This window comes from Mustela putorius, unplaced genomic scaffold (genome assembly GCF_011764305.1).
Source record: "Mustela putorius furo isolate JIRA1106 unplaced genomic scaffold, ASM1176430v1.1 tig00003836_pilon_pilon_pilon, whole genome shotgun sequence".
Taxonomy (NCBI): domain Eukaryota; kingdom Metazoa; phylum Chordata; class Mammalia; order Carnivora; family Mustelidae; genus Mustela; species Mustela putorius.
In genome coordinates this window covers 35868790-35882234 of record NW_025421989.1, presented here as the reverse complement: position 1 = coordinate 35882234, position 13445 = coordinate 35868790, and the positions used below count along the sequence as shown (strand labels likewise).

The following is a 13445-nucleotide window of genomic DNA, read 5'->3' as shown; positions in this document are numbered from 1 at the left end:
CTTAATCCTCAGAACCCTGTGAGGTAGCCAAAACTTATATTGCTATCACTAATTTTAGATAAACAGAAAGGATCAGTGATTTGCCCATGGATTGGAAAGGACAGGATTGGAAAGTGTTGAACAACCGGTCTTTTAACCCTATTGAAAGTGCACCTTTAATAAGGATGTTGGGGCACCTGGGTGGCTCAGTGGATTGAGCCTCTGCCTTCCGCTCAGGTCCTGATCCCGGGGTCCTGGGATCGAGCCCCGCATCCCTGCTTCTCCCTCTCTCTCTGCCTGCCTCTCTGCCTACATCTGCCTACTTGTGATTTTTTTCTCTGTCAAATAAATGAATAAAGAATATTTAAAGAAAAAAAATAAGGATGTCTACCCTCACCAATTCTGTTCAACATTGCCCTTGTGGTTCAAACCACAGCAAGAAAAAGAAAAGGCACACAGGTAAGAAAACAATTAAATCACTTTTATCCTCTATTTGCAGATGACATGATCTTATATATATAAACTCCTGGGAAATCTACTATAGAACACTATTAGAGCTAATAAATGAGTTTGGCAAAGTTTGCAGGATTTAAGATCAATAATAAAAAAGATTATATTTTTATTTATTTATTTATTTATTTGACAGAGAAAGAGAGATCACAAGTAGGCAGAGAGGCAGACAGAAGCAGGCTCCCTGCTGAGCCGAGAGAGCCTGATGTGGGGCTCAATCCCAGGACCCTGAGACTATGACCTGAGTCGAAGGCAGAGGCTTAACCAACTGAGCCACCCAGGTGCCCCCCATGTATTTTTATATACTAGCAATAAACAATCTGAAAATGAAGTTAAGAAAACAATTCTATTACATCATGACATCAAAAAGCATAAAACTGTAATGAATGAATTTAACAAAAGAATTTAACAAAAGAAATCCAAGATTTGTACAATGAAAACTACAAAACAGGGGCACCTGGGTGGCTCAGTGGGTTAAAGCCTCTGCCTTTGGCCCAGGTCCTGATCCCAGGGTCCTGGGATCGAGCCCCGCGTTGGGCTCTCTGCTCTTCGGAGAGCCTGCTTCCTCTCTCTCTCTGCCTATGTCTCTACCTACTTGTGATCTCTGTCTGTCAAATTAAAAAAAAAAAAGAAAACTACAAAACAACATTAGAAGAAATTAAAGATGACCAAAATAAATGGAAAAACAGCCCATGTTCAAGGATTAGAAGATTTAGTTTTGTTAAAATAGCAGCACACCCCCCAAATTGATCTTCATAATGAACCCAATCCCTATCAAAATCCCAGCAGGCTCTTTTCGCAATAAGCACATGAAAACATGCTCAACATCACCAGTCTTGAGGGAAATGCAAATCAAAACCACAATGAGATACCACTTCACACCCATTAGAATGGCTATAATTAAAAAAAAGAAAAGGGAAAATAGAAAGTGCTGGCAAGGATATGGAGAAATTGGAACACTTGTGTTCTGCTAGTGGGAATGTAAAATGAGGCAGCTGCTATAGAAAAGTTTGGCAGTTCCCCACAACCTAAACATAAAATCACCCTATGGACCAGCAATTCCACTCCTAACTATAGACCCAATATAGAACGAGAATTGAAAGCAGGGACTCAGATACTTGTTCATCCTTGTTCAGGGCAGCACTATTCACAACAGCCATAATGTGGAAACAGTTGAAATGTTCACTAACAGATGAGTGGAAAAACGAGATGTAGTGCACAATGGAGTATTATTCAGACTTCAAAAGGAATGAAATTCCAACACAGGCTATAACGTGAATGGACCCTGAAACATTATGCTAAATGAAAGAAGCCAGACACAAAAGGTCACATATTGTATAATTCCACTTCATAACGTACCTCAAACAAATTCATGGACAGCCAGCAGAAAAGAGGTTACCAGAGGCTGGGGGAGGAGGGAATGGGGAGTCATTATTTACAGGGTAAGGTAAAGTGTTTCTGTTGGGGATGATGAAAATTTAGTTCTGGAAGTGATGGTTGCACGACACTGTGAAATGCACTCAACAATAACCAGTACCCTTAAGAATGGTTAAAATGATTACTTTTAGATTATATATATATTCTACCATAAAGCTTTAAAGAGTGGGAAAAAATTCACTTTCATATGTTTTAGCCTATAAATGACACTCCCACCAGTAGTTCTAGGGGGAAATTCATCTATCAGGTCAAACTCACCAGCAACTCACTCTTTCCTGTGCTCTGTGAAGCTACCGTTGAGCACTGTGGCTCCCAAGGTGGGTGTGGCCTACAGGACAGCCCACTTTTGACACCTTCCACTCAGTTAATGTCCTAGGCACTGAATAGTTTTAAGTTGAAAGAATAGGTTCAATGCCATAGTGCAAGCTCCTTAAAGTCCATACTGTCCAGGCCTTCCTTCTTACTTCCTTCATTTTAGTTTCTTACTCTTTTTAAAAAAGATTTATTTATTTGAGAGAGAACTGCGCATGCAAGAAGGCAGGGGGAGGAGGATCTAAGGAAGAGGGAGAGAGAATCCCAAGCAGAGTCCCTACAAAGCGAGGAGCCCCAGGTGGGGTTCAATCTCAAGACCCTGAGGTCAAGAACTGAGCAAACATTAAGAGTCCAACCCTTAACTGACTGAGCTACCCATGCACCCCTTGGTTTCTCGTTTCTAACACCCGTCTTCCTTTAGCTTTAAAACTGTAATGTTTTACTTCCTGGTTCTATCTTGGTAGAGCAAAGCCTTATCATATTACATTTCCTCATAAAATTTCCCACTGCACTCTTATTTGTCCAACCAGAAGTGCTTAATAAGTATACTCATTGTTTACTAGGACACTTACCTTAAGGAACAGACACAAAGCGAAGAAGTCAGAGAAAGACAAATGCCATAGGATTTCACTTATATGTGTTACCTAAAAACCAAAATAAAGCAGAAACAGACCCCAAAATATGGAGAACAAACTGGTGGTTGCCAGAGGGGAGGAGGCTGAGGGTGGGGGAAAAACGGTGAAAGGGACTGAGAGGTACAGGCTTCCCCTTATGGAAGGAAAAAGTAGGAAGTACAGGACGAAAGGTACAGCATAGGGAATACAGTCAACAGTACTGTGTTGTATGGTGACAGATTATAGCTACACTTGTAGTGAGCACAGCACATCTATAGAGTTGTCTAATCACTGTGTTGTACACCCGAAACTAAAAGAACACTGTATACCAACTGTACTTCAATTAGAACAAAAAAGGAACAGAGAACTTCTTGGATAAACTGATAACTAGTTAATACTTTCAGGGCCACACATTCCCCAATTCTAGAGACAAGGGATTGACTATTTCATACTTGTTAAAAGGTCTTCGGGATTAATGGCTAAGCTAATATAAAATTGGTTATATGTCTCCTAGAGAAGGCTTTGTGATTTGAATGGAATGAGGAAAAGTCCCCAGTGACTTACTATCTTTCATATAAAAATGTGGTAAGGGTCGCCTAGGTGGCTTAGTCGTTTAAGAGACCGACTTGTTTTCCAGCAGGTCATGATCACAGCAATGTGAAATCCAGACCCGCGTTCCACTCAGTGGGAGTCTGCTTAAGATTCTCGCTCTTCCTCTGCCCTTTCCCCAACTCATGAAAACCCATGCTCTCTCTCTCTCTCGCCAAAAAATAAATGAGTAAATACATCTTTTGAAAAAAAGAAAAGTAGTCTGTCCTGCTGTGGGAGAATCTCTCTGAAACTTACCTATTCCAGGCAAGGACCTGTATGCAGACGCCAGGGATGTCTCACTGCTTTTATTCTAGGGTTTTAGAATCTCCCAGGTTTTATTTAAAATTCGAAGGGTTGTGTTTTATGTATTTTATATAAACTACCATGGGACAAAATAATCTGATCCTTTTATTTTTACTACTAGTCTGACTTATGTCATCTAGGTTTAAGAAATACTCACTTTCTCAGTTGGAGAATGACAACTATGCCTCCTTAGAAGCCTGGATCATCCTGTTATGTTTATGGCATAAGCAAATAACCTCAGCATGAACTAGGGCTGCTGATTATGCCTCACTCACTCATGGCCCACTGCTAGTTATCTTGAACTCAGAACTCCTTAAGAGTGGTATAGCTCAGCTCTGTGTGTCTGTCCCAAGGAGTCCAAATGTTCCAGGTCTTATCTAGCTAAAATATAAGCCTCATGATTTAAAATGTGAACCTGCAAAGTCCACCAGATTATCTCAACCATTTTTTTAAAAAAATTTTATTTATCTACTTAACAGAGAGAGAGATCACAAATAGGCAGAGAGACAGGCAGAGAGAGAGGGGGAAGCAGACTCCCTGCTCAGCAGACAGCCCGAAAGCAGAGGCTCAACCCACTGAGCCACCCAGGCACCCCTTCAACCATTTTTATAATCAAAACTGCACTGTAGGGGCGCCTGGGTGGCTCAGTGGGTTAAGCTGCTGCCTTCAGCTCAAGTCAGGATCTCAGGGTCCTGGAGTCCCGCATCAGGCTCCTTGCTCGGCAGGGAGTCTGCTTCTCTCTCTGCCTCTGCCTGCCACTCTGCCTGCTTGTGCTTTCTCTTCCTCTCTCTCTCTCTGACAAATAAATAAGCAAATAAAATCTTAAAAAAAAATTGCACTGCAGTCACCCAGACCAACCATTTGGTAATTCAAACACCAAGTCAAAGTCTTACTACATTCTCTCCACATGGTTGCAGCCTGGTAAAACCTCAGCTCCATCCTGCTTTCTGTCTTAGCACACTCTCCCTATTTTTTCTTGGCTAGCCTGGAAATTTTGTAATAATGCAAAATTTCAACCAATTTTTCCTTCTGTTAGAGTTTCTTCAAAGTCCACTCTAATGTGGAACTATTTACTGCTTATGCCAGAAAAAAAGTAATCACTATTCAGTCCAAGGTTTTGATCACCAATTTCAACATGTTTGTGGGAGGGAGGTGGTTTCCCCCCACATCACCAATTAATGATTCTTTGACACCAGCTGGGTATCCTACAATTCAATTCTGACACGACCCACCCAGAGATAGCATCCCATTCTACAGGTTAAGGGACCAGTCCTACCAAAACTGCCCTTCGCTTCAGATGGCAATCACAATTCCAGGTTGTTACCTGTGCTTCTGACAAACCAGCTATAGACTGAAGGGTCCAATGACCCCCTCCCCAACCTTGGGTTTTAGATTAAGGGCTCAGTCCTACAAGACTGTCCCCCCTTACCCCACTTTAGATGTCAACTACAAATCCAGGATGTCACTGGTGCTTCTGTCCAAATGGCTCTAAATCAAAGGTTCGCATGACACTGACCGTGGGTTCCATTAATTTGCTAGAGCAAGTCGCAGAACTCAGAGAAACATTTTACTTTCTAGATTATTGACTCATTATAAAAGGACAAAAAACTCAAGAACAGCTAGATGAAGAGATGCATAGGGACTGGTACAGGTAAAAGGCATGGAGAGTCCACACTGTATCTAAGTGTACCATCCTTCCATATCTGCATTTGTTCACCAGCCTGGGAGCTCTCTAAAGCCTCTCCTTTTAGGGTTTTTATGGAGCCTTCATTGTACAGATTGTATCGATTAACTTCATCAATGACCACTGGTGATCTGTTCAATTTCAAGTCCATCTCTACTCCCTGGAGATTTAGAGGGGTGGGAGTAACTGAAAAAGTTCTAACCCTCCAATCATATAGTTGGTTCTCCTGGCAACCAGCTCCCATCCTTAGGTGCTCTCCAGAAGTCACCTCATTAACATATACCCAGTGGTGGCAGAAGAGGAGCTTGTTATGCATAAGAAGACACCCATTCCACTTTATGGCTCTGAAGTCATAAAGTTTCAGGAACTGTGGACAAAAGTCCAAATATTATAACAAAAGATGTTCTCACTGCTCTACTGCTCAGGAAATTTCAAGGATTTGGGGAGCTAGCTATAAGCCAAGAACCTTGGACGAAGACCAAAGACGGAAGTAATATAGGCTTGGTCATTTACTGAGCAGGGAGCCCAATACAGGGCTCCACCCCATGATTCATGACCTGAGCAGAAATCTCAAGTGGGATCTTCAACCGACTGAGCCACCCAGGTGCCCCCGTATATGTTCTATACATATATAATCTAATCTATACATATAATTACTTTATACATGTAAGATATAATAAAGTGTTATTTCTCTAAATATATTCTGCAATTCAAACTCTTCACAAACACAAAGAGGTTTCTTTCAACCAAATTTGTTAAGGTTTCCAGTTTTTGTTTTCATTTTTATTTGTCTTCTAAGCATTACATTTTTGTCTGCTAGAAACAGCTATTCTTTCTTGGCTCTTGGGTATGCATTTTGCCTCCTTTAATTTTAGGTAAAATTTACTTTTTTTTAAAATAAAAATGCAAATGATTTGTCAACTATATTGCATCAATTTCTCCCTTCTTTTTATTTCTGGGCTCATTTCAGGACTTCTTGCTTCTTCTTGGGTTGATCTAGGTAATGCAGAGGACATGACTGTTCCTGCTCTGTTTTTGGGTTTGCAGAGTCAAGTAAGAGGTTTACAGAATGTGCTGTTTGTGGCTGCACTGTTCACTCGGTTTGCTCAAGGACTTGGAGAAAAACTATACTGTTTCCAAATCAGCCACTCTTTTCTGCTTTATCAAGTCCTTCAACAAACATGGGACTATATATCAAAATAGTGATTTATAATAGCTTTTCAATGTGTGCTAGGAATGCTAATGTAACAGGTGGTGTAATCAGCCTGTTTCAAGCCTAACATGGACACCAGATGCTTAAACAAAATAAAATCTGCATGTGTGTCACAACAAAAAACATTATTGTATATGTGATATAACATTACAAAATGTCTGGCACATGGGAAAAATTTTCCTTACGTCCATTACCAAAACCAATGACCAGTATCATTTTGGTGTATTAACCTCCAGATTTTTTTTCATATGAATACTCCTTTAAAAAATTAGAGAAATAGGGGCACCTGAATGGCTCAGTGTATTAAGCCTCTGCCTTTGCTCAGGTCATGATCTCAAGGTTCTGGGATCAAGCCCCGCATCAGGCTCTCTGCTCAGCAAGCGGAGCCTGCTTTCCCCCTCTCTCTGCCTAACTCTCTACCTACTTCTGATCTCTTTCTGTCAAATAAATAAATAAAAATCTTTTAAAAAAATTAGAGAAATAATGTAAACGAATTTAGAAAGTTTGGAAAATTGAGAAACAAAACAACCCTTATAATGCTAAAATGTGATTGTTGTAATTTTGGTCTATTTGCCACTAATCTTTAAAAACTGTATTTCCTTTACTTATTTTGAAGAATACTAGATATAGATACATATCCTTTTTAAAAAACAAACATTTAATCACTTCAGAGAACATTCACTCATGCTATCTATTTTCTGTACCTTGCATTCTGTCACTTAAGATATCTTGCAAATGGGGCATGTGGGTGGCTCAGTTAGGTGAGTAGCCAACTCCTGGTTTCAGCTGAGGTCATGATCTGAGTCTTGAGATCAAGGCTGCCATCAGGCTCTGCACTTAGTACTGAGTCTGCGTGTCCCTCTCCCTCTGCTCTGTCCCCCAACTCGCTCTCTCTTGCTCTCTCTCTCTCCCTCTAAAATAAATAAAATCTTGGGGCGCCTGGGTGGCTCAGTGGTTTAAGCTGCTGCCTTCGGCTCAGGTCATGATCTCAGGGTCCTGGGATTGAGTCCCGCATCGGGCTCTCTGCTCAGCAGGGAGCCTGCTTCCCTCTCTCTCTCTGCCTGCCTCTCCAACTACTTGTGATTTCTCTCTGTCAAATAAATAAATAAAATCTTTTAAAAATATATCTTGCAAATCTTTCTGTATCAGGACATCTTAGAGCTGACATTTTTGAGTACATAGTATTCTGCTGGGTGGATGCAGTGTAATTTAAATAGCCAGTCCTTGGGGCACCTGGGCTAAGCATCCAACTCTTGGTTTCAGCTCAGGTCATGATCTCAGGGTTTTAAGATAGAGCCCCACGTCAGGATCCATGCTGGTGTGGAGTCCGCTTGAAATTCTCTTGCTCTCCCCCTGTGCCCCTCCTGCTCGTGCCTTTTCTCTCTAAAGTAAATAAATAAATCTTAAAAATAAATAAATAAACAAATCAACAGCCAGTCCTTTACTGATGCACTATGTGCATTTGCCATTTTTTTTTTTTTTAATCTTTTGTTGTTGTAAGAAAATGCTGACTTCCAGTTCTGGTCCAACATGTAAGGATCTTGAAATTCATCAATGCCATCCTTACATGGGAAGTTGAATAGATTGAAAATCAATAATTCCTATCAGATAATCAGAAATTTGAGGTCACAGAGCTAAGTGCTGACTCCCCAAATCAAGAGATAGGTAAATACAAGACAGTCACAGTTTATTATAGCAGAAGCCTTAGAATGGAAGCCGAAAGCTGGAGCCAGTCCTGAATAAAAAAAACATAAACTGGGGACGCCTGGGTGGCTCAGTTGGTTAAGCAGCTGCCTTCGGCTCAGGTCATGATCCCAGCGCCCTACGGTCAAGTCCCACATGGGGGTCCTTGCTCGGCAGGGAGCCTGCTTCTCCCTCTGCCTCTGCCTGCCATTCTGTCTGCCTGTGCTCACTCTCTCTCCCTCTCTCTCTGACAAATAAATAAAATCTTTAAAAAAATAAAATAAAATAAAAACAAAACATAAACTGTAATGATGAATCACCAGAGGCTCCATGTGGACAAGCTAGAGTTCAGAACTCTGGAAGTGAATGAGTGTGTGTGTGTGTGTGTGTGTGTGTACGCATGTACACACATGTGTTCAGGAAGGTCCAGTTCAATTTTACCTCTAGGAGTTCCACCATGTTTTCAAGAGAAATAGCCCTCTTGTTTGTCAGTAGGGGTAGGAGAAAGTAAGCCTAAGGGGGTAGGGGGTGGGCTTCTCTAGCCTTTTTGAGATGAATACTCAGCTATAGCCCCAGCCCCCTCTAGCCTTTCTGTCTCACCTGAATTGGAGGGAAAAGAAATAAATGAGAAGCACTTGCGAAGGTTACAATTCAGGGGCTCAGGCTCACTAAAGAATGAGACCCAATCATAGGGCTACAGACTGTTTCTCCTCCCCATCATGTGACCATATCACTAAGGGCCATTCATCACAGTTCCTTTCCCCAGTACATCATGCCCAACTTTCAACCAAAAATTACAAGACATACAAAAGAGGAGACAGAGCAAGCATCAGAACCAAACTCAGATATGGAAGAGATGTGGGAATTATAAAACCAGGAATTTTAAAAGTCTATGATTGGGGCGCCTGGGTGGCTCAGTGGGTTCAAGCCTCTGCCTTCAGCTCAGGTCATGATCCCAGAGTCCTGGGATCGAGCCCTGCATGTGGCTCTCTGCTCAGCGGGGAGCCTGCTTCCTCCTCTCTCTGACTGCCTCTCTGCCTACTTGTAATCTCTGTCTGTCAAACAAATAAATAAAATCTAAAAAATAATAATAATAATAATAAAATAAAAGTCTATGATTAATATGCTAAGAGCTCTAGTGGGAAAAGTGGACATGTAAGAATAGGTAAGTAATAATAAGCATAGAGCTGGAAACAAAGAATCGAAAGGAAATGCTAGAAACAAAGACATTATAAGAGAAATGAAGAATGCCTTTGATAGGCTTATTGGTAGATCAGACATGGCCAAGGAAAGAATAAATGTACCTGAATATATGTTAACCTAAGCTTCCAAAACTGAAATCCAAAGAGAAAAAAAGAAGAATGAAAAAGAACAGAATATCCAAGAATTGTGGGGAAATTACAAAAGATGTAACATATGCATAATAGGAATAACAGAAAGCAGGAGGGGGAGAAAAGGGAACAGAAGGAATATTTGAAGTAATAATGGCTGAGAATTTTCCAGTATTAATGACACAAACCACAGATCCAGGAAGTTTAGAGAATACTGTGCATGATAAATGTCAATAAATATAGTCCTAAACATGGCCTACTCAAAGTGTAGAAAACCAAAGATAAAGAAAAAATCTTGAAAGAACCCAGAGGGGAGAAAACACCCTACCTACAGAGGAGCAACAGTTAAGAATGACACTGGATTTCCCTTCAGAAACCAAGCAAACAAGAAGAGAAGAGTGAAGAGTGAAATATTTAAAGTGTTGAGAGAAACTACCAACATAGAATTTTATATCCAGCCAATTATCCTACCAAAGAGAAGGATATTCTCAGACAAAAATCAAGGGGATCTGTTGCCAGTAGACTGACTTGCAAGAAATGTTAGAAGAAGGGCTTCAGAAAAAAGGAAAATAATCCAGGTCAGAAACTCAGACTGACACAAAGAAAGGAAGAGCACTAGAGAAGAAATCAATGAAGGTCAAATAAAATATTTTATTTTTTGTTCTTAATGGATCTAACAGATAAGTTTGTTCAAAATAGCAACAGAGATAATGTTAGCAATAACAACACTTAATAAGCTGTAAGTGATATAAATGACAGCAATGATATAAGGAACAGAAGGGAGGAACTAGAAACATTCTGTTAAAAGGTATTTGTACTCTCCATGAAGTGAAAGAGTGTTACTTGAAAGTGGATATGGACTAGTGGCAAAAGTATACTGCACACTCTAGGGCAATCACTAAAAAAAGAAGTATAACTGATTTGCAAAGAGAGGAAAGGGAACAGACTAACACAAAATGTTTGGTTAAAACCAGAGAATACAGCATTCCCACTTTCCCTGCAGCAAAGATATGGAAACAACCCAAGTGTCCATCAATGGATGAATAAAAGAAAATGTGATACACATACACAGGAGTATTATTCAGCCATAAAAAAGAATGGAATTGGGGCGCCTGGGTAGCTCAGTCGGTTAAGTGTCTGCCTTCAGTTCAGGTCATGGTCCTAGGGTCCTGGGATCAAGTCCACATCAGGCTCCCTGCTCAGTGGGGAGTCTGTTCCTCCCTCTCTCCCTCTTCCCAGACTCTCTCTCTCAAATAAATAAAATCTTAAATGAAATCTTGCCATTTTATGACAACATCATGGATGGACCTTGATGGCATAAATGAAACAAGTCAGACAGAAAAAGATAAATACCATATGATCTCACTTCTACGTGGAATCTTAAAAAAACAAACAAAAAGCGCACAAACCCATAGATATAGAGAATAGATTGGTGATTGTTGGGAGGGTGGGGGCTGGAGGGGCCGGGCAAAATAGGTGAAGGGTATCAAAAGGTATAAACTTCCACGGTGCCTGGGTGGCACAGTGGGTTAAAGCCTCTGCCTTTGGCTCAGGTCATGATCTCAGGTCCTGGGATCAAGCCCTGCATCAGGCTCTCTGCTCGGCAGGGAGCCTGCTTCTTCCCTCTCTCTGCCTACTTGTGATCTCTATCAAATAAATAAATAAATATATATTTTTTAAAAAAGGTATAAACTTCCAATTTTAAAATAAATGTCATGGGGACATAGCTTACAGCATAGATATTATAGTTAATAACACTATATTGGATATTTGAAGGTTGCTAGAGTAAATCTTAAAAGTTCTCATCACAAGAAAAAAATTAACTATATATAGTGATGGATGTTGACTAGATGCATCGTGGTGATCATTTCACAATATACACAAATAGCAAATCATGTTGCACACCTGAGAATAATATATCAATTATAGCTCATTCCAAAAAATAAATAAATAAATAAATAAAATGGATGGAAGGCAAAAACTAAAAACCAAAGAATGAGGACAATGAATGGAAAACAGGAACAAATATGGCAAATATTAATCCAACTAGATCAATAAATATCCATGGTTTAAATACACCAGGTAAAAGAAACTGTCAGAGTAGACTAAAAAAATAAGACCCAACTATTTGTAGTCTATAAGAAACCCACCTTTTTCTTTTTTAAAGTAGCTTCCACACCCAGCATGGGGCCTAATGCAGGACTTAGGGACTCATGATCCTGAGATCAACTGAACTAAGATCAAGAGTTGGATACAACTGACTGAGCTACCCAGGTGCCCCCAAGAAACCCAATTTATATAGAAAGACACAAATAAGTTAAAAGAAAAGGGACCATAAAAAATGTGCTGTGCTGACAATAATGTAAAGAAAGCTAGAGCAACTATATTAATTTCAGACAAAAATACTTCAATGAAGACATGTAACTTTTTTTTCTTACTTAGAAGACAGATGATCTCTTTCTCTTCCAACTTTTCTGTTTTGGTTTGTTTTCTTCTTTTATCGAGGTATACAATATTCACAGTAATAAAGAGTATAGCTTGATGAATATTTTTTTTTGCCTGAAACATTTTTTTAAAAGATTTTATTTATTTATTTGACAGAGAGAGATCACAAGTAGGCAGAGAGGCAGGCGGAGAGAGAGGGGGAAGCAGGCTTCCTGATGAGCAGAGAGTCTGATATGGGACTTGATCCCAAGACGCTGAGATCATGACCTGAGCCAAAGACAGAGAGGCTTAATCCACTGAGCCACCCAGGCGCCCTCTTTTCTTTTCTTTTCTTTTTTTTAATTTAAATTCCAGTTACTTAATGTAGTGTTATATTACTTTCAGGTATACAATACAGTGATCCCACACTTCCATACAATACCCAATGCTCATCACAAGGGCCCTCCTTAATCCCCATCACCATGTCACCCATCCCCTACACCCCTCCCTTCTGGTATCCATCAGTGTGTTCTCTATAGCTAAGAGTCTATTTCTTGGTTTGCCTCTCTTTCTCCCTTTGCTCATTTGTTTTGTTTCTTAAATTACACATACGAGTGAAATCATAAGGTATTTGTCTTTCTCTGACTTAGTCTGCTAAGCATAATAATCTCTAGCTCCACCCATGTCGTTATAATTGGCAAGATTTCGTGAATTTTTACATACATACATATATTCTCCACAGTTTTAACAATGTTAATTTTGTTAATAATGTGAACAATTTAGCAGTTACTGTTTTAAGCTCTCTTCTAAGAACTACACGTGTACTAATTCTTTCAATCCTCATAATAAACCTGTAAATTAGGTACTATTATCATCCCATTTTAGAGATTAGGAAAGTAGGGAACAAAGTAAGCATTTCACCAAGGTCATATGGTCTATAAACTCGGAGCCAGAATACAGATCTATGCAGTCATGTCCCAGCACCTGAGCGCTTAACACTCCTATAACTACATGTAAAGATAATCATGGAAGTGGCTTAGCACAGTGTCTGATGCACAGTAAATATTCAATAGCATCATCGTTTTTACTCTTAGTATTATGGTTTCATTGAATCTGGGGTGTCATCAGTTGCAAGACATCATTATTTTAAATTATACTAACAAAGAAAACACTATCAATCATAATAATTGAAGACCATATTTAGTGTTGTAAGATGCATTCCAGTTTCAAAGATCTTAAGATGTAAAAAAATGTACTTTGTAGAATCAATGAAATTCAGTATTACTCTATATAGTTTTGTAGTTAGTGCAGTTTAATAGCTTTAAATACCATATATGTACCAAACCCTCCCCCTCACGTTTATA

At 39.7% G+C, this 13445-nt stretch overlaps 1 protein-coding gene across 1 annotated transcript in view; it reads right to left on the bottom strand.

Moving 5' to 3' along the window:
* USP9X (ubiquitin specific peptidase 9 X-linked) overlaps positions 1 to 13445 on the bottom strand; it is a 162876-nt gene that overhangs the window by 138698 nt on the left and 10733 nt on the right. The gene's annotated exons all lie outside the window — the stretch shown is intronic.